At 35.0% G+C, this 3786-nt stretch overlaps 1 long non-coding RNA gene across 1 annotated transcript; it reads left to right on the forward strand.

The window, feature by feature from the left end:
* Nucleotides 1–2965: 2965 nt before the first annotated feature.
* On the forward strand, nucleotides 2966–3551 carry LOC126680529 (uncharacterized). Its single transcript, XR_007641207.2, has 3 exons — nucleotides 2966–3048; nucleotides 3140–3244; nucleotides 3361–3551. It is a non-coding gene; the product is annotated as an uncharacterized LOC126680529 (long non-coding RNA).
* The last annotated feature ends 235 nt before the right edge of the window (nucleotides 3552–3786 follow it).

Consider the following 3786-nt stretch of genomic DNA (forward strand, 5'->3'; position numbering starts at 1 on the left):
TGCAGTAATATTCAAAATAAATCGAGGTGGGTCTAAATACTCGACGAAAACAAAGCCTGAAATCGAGTTTGGCATAACTGGACTAGCATAAACTCGATGTTAGGTTTAAACTCGTCGAATATTAACCCATCATCGAGTTTATGCAGCACTGAACAGCAACAATCTCGATGTTAGGCTTAAAACTCGTCGAGTATTTAGCCAGACCTCGAGTATTTATTTGTCCAGTTCTGTATATGCACATACCCTAATCAAAATAATAATTTTAATGTTTTAAATTATTAAAATTATAACAAATTAATTGAAATCTCAAAACTTTAAACTATTGATTTCATTTTTTTTTCCTTGAAAAAATGCCTCTATTGAAAACATTAATTTATTTTCAACACCCTTTAAATTTTTTATTCCTATTTTATCCTTATCTAAGGTATATGTCTCTTTAGTGTGTGTCTAATGTATCATATAATTTACCTCTCCTTTTTTCATATAGCGGGAAATACCCATTTCATATTGCAAAATTTGATTTCATTCCTAATTAATCAAAACTCTTTTCTTCCTTCCTAATTTGCCGTGTTCTTCTTTATGACCTAAATCCGTGGTGACTACACGGGGTGCCACTGATAACGACGGTAACATCAAAATCGCTGATATGGGTAAGAAATCCGTTGCAAAAAAAGCTTCAAAAAAATAAAAAGGTGGTGTTAACCGGAGAAGCTTCAGTTCCTCCATCTCCTATACAGTTGAGTAAGAAGAGACATGCAAATGATTCACCTCCGAAATCGAAGAAACACAAAGGCATTTCCAGAACTGAATCCAAGAAATCTCCTCCTAAGGTATGATTTCATTATTTTATAATATGAATTAAGAACCTACTGCATTAGAATTGTTTGATGTCTTAGAATAATAAATTGACTCTGTTTATATGATTGTTTGAAATTATGTTTAAGTATGATTGTTTGGAATTATGTTTATATAAAATTGTGGTTAGGTTGGTTGGTAGATAGTTTTGAAGGTACAGTTATGAAATCTATTTTTTTAGGGTACTGAAATTTCAGTTTTTGAAGGTTAATTCCTCCATTCTACTGGGTTTGACAATGAAATTTCAGGTTTTGATTTGGTTATTTTTGGGCATTGTATTGAGAGGAATGTTAGAAATTGGATTTACAAAGTTGGCAATGTTTCTTGTATGCTATTTGATAAGAACTTAATGTGTATGGTTGTGCTTTTGAATAGCTTATTTTCTATTTAAGTTTGAACACCAAAACAGAAAAAGAGTTGAATCTTGCTTTGGTGAAATTTTTGATATCTAACAGTTTTCACTCTAATTTTCGTACAGCTATGGCAGTTTAAAGTAAGCCGAGAAGATCGTGTTCACTCGAAGATTGATACGCGCATGTCATACGATGTCATTTCTGATATCAAATCGACTCTGACTCCAGGTGAATTGGAAAAGTTTAGACAATCTTGCTTTGGCTACTTTCTTGATATTCCCAAGATCAAAGTGCAAAATCAGATCATACATTGTTTATTGTTGAGGGAGGTGGAGCAGCTAAACAAGTCTGAATTGCGGTTTGAGGTTGGCGGTCATAGGCTGAAATTCGAAATCGACGAATTTGCTTTGATCTCGGGTTTAAACTGTCAAGGTGACAGCAGTAAGTATGCCTATACAAAAGTTGAAAATGGCATTTTGGATAAGTACTTCAGCGGGCTGCAATCTGTTTCTAAACAGACCCTTCGGGATTTTTTCAAAGCTAGGCGTTGGGAGTCGGAGGAGGATGGGTTTAAGATAGCATTTATGCATTTTTTGCATAACTTCTTGCTTGCTTCACCGAGGACTGCTCGTATCCCTTTGAAGGACTTTGACGTAGTTGATTCGGCTGATTTGAACGACTATCCTTGGGGTATTGACATTTTCAAGTACACGTTTGATTCTTTGTCGAAAAGAGCTGTTCTTAGTCCGGGATCTCTTATTATTGAAAACAACATTTACCAGTATCGCCTTCAAGGTTTACCATATGCACTAGTATGTTGGTTCTACGAGTGTTGCCCGGCGGTGGAAAATACCTTTGCTCAGCTAGTGAACAAAGATGCTATCCCGCGGATTCTGAGGTGGCAAGCATTCATTCCTGCAAAATACATTGCTGTTGACAGGGATTTATTTGTTGAGATTGCATCCGATGAGGTTCGTATGTGTTAAATTTTCAATTTTTCAAATGTAATTTATCATTGACTCTGTTTTCATATATGGTGTTCATTTGTTATGTGTAGATGATTTTCCGATCAATTGTTCCAACCCCGGCAGAGATGAATGCCCTTCGTCTAGGTGACTTATTAAAAAAAATTAAGGGAAACGAGGAGGGTTATTGTCCGGCATTTAATATATTGAAGGACGGTGAATCAACGTCGAACACTTCGAATTTAAATGTTATGGAAGAGAGGCTGGAAATTTTGATGGCTGGTCAAAAGACGATTAAGGATGATATAATGGATTTGAAACGTTTATTCACTTCCAAATGTTCCGAACTTTTGACAGTTGTCAATTCATTGAATGCAAGGCTAACTCTGATTGGTGATTCTAAAACGGTAATTTGTTTTGATTTATGTATTTTGTACTTTTATCACTTAGAGTTTAGTTAAATATAATTTATGTTATTTCATATTATGTTATTGTAACTTGATGGGAACCTAATGTGAACTCCATATCTGTATCAGGTTGAAATTGAGAAACCTGATGTTTCTGATGGCGTGCAGACAAGGGTTGACAAAGGAAAAAAGGTTGTTCTTCCTGCAGAGGAGATTTCAGTGAAACCAAGTAAAAATGGTACTTCTATAGTAACGGAACGAGAAGAAAGGGATGGTAGGGAGTCTGCTGTTCCTGTTTCTGCTGATACTAATGCTACTTCCAGCAAAGAAAGGGATGGTAGGGAGTCTGCTGATGAAGAAGGTGTTGAAAAAATCGAATTGGAAGATTTGGTTTGCGAGAAGGCTGTACTTGAAGGCAAGGATGACCGTGGTGAACCTTGTGTTATTGTTTCTTCCGAACACGTTGATGTTATCTCTCCGAATTTTGAGGTATATTTAATAATTTGAAATTAAGTTGTTTTGATTAACTATATTAATCTGTTTATTGTCAATTTACTAGGTTTCGCGACAAAGCGAGTTGAATTTAAAATCTCCACCAGATGACACCATCAATCAGACTAAAAAAAATGCAAGTGAATCGATTGCTGAATTCAAATCAAAGGAGGTATTGTTTGCTTTAAATTATATTTATAGTTTAATTTTATATATGATGGTTCACATAAAGTACATATAGATTTGATATCAGATTACTTACTGGATCCTCTCTTATGTTTTTGGTAGTCTGGTCCTTCTTCAAGCCGCTTCATACCGACGCAAACTGGTTGTAAAGTCCGTATTTGTCCATTTGATGCTAATCACATTTTATTCAGTGATGCCACCAAACAAGACATCATTCATAATTGGCTGGAAGAAGGACGTCCTAAAGGGGCCAAGTTCGTATCTCGACTAACTTTTTTCAGTTCTGTTTTAATGCTCACTTATTTAATTTTTTTTCTTTGTTTGTTTAGAAGGCAAAGCTGGATATACGATCCAAAAATTGATAAATTCCATCCCCGTCTTTCTCTTGGCGTGGTTGATATTGAAACGAAATCATGGTTTTACCATCTCTACCACGCTGGAAAGGCTATTGAGTGTTCTGTAAGTATATCCATATTTCTTTTATTTGTTATTTTTTTTTATTTTATGTGTTTATTATTTGAATTACTC

The sequence above is a fragment of the Mercurialis annua genome, linkage group LG5 (genome assembly GCF_937616625.2).
Source record: "Mercurialis annua linkage group LG5, ddMerAnnu1.2, whole genome shotgun sequence".
Classification (NCBI taxonomy): domain Eukaryota; kingdom Viridiplantae; phylum Streptophyta; class Magnoliopsida; order Malpighiales; family Euphorbiaceae; genus Mercurialis; species Mercurialis annua.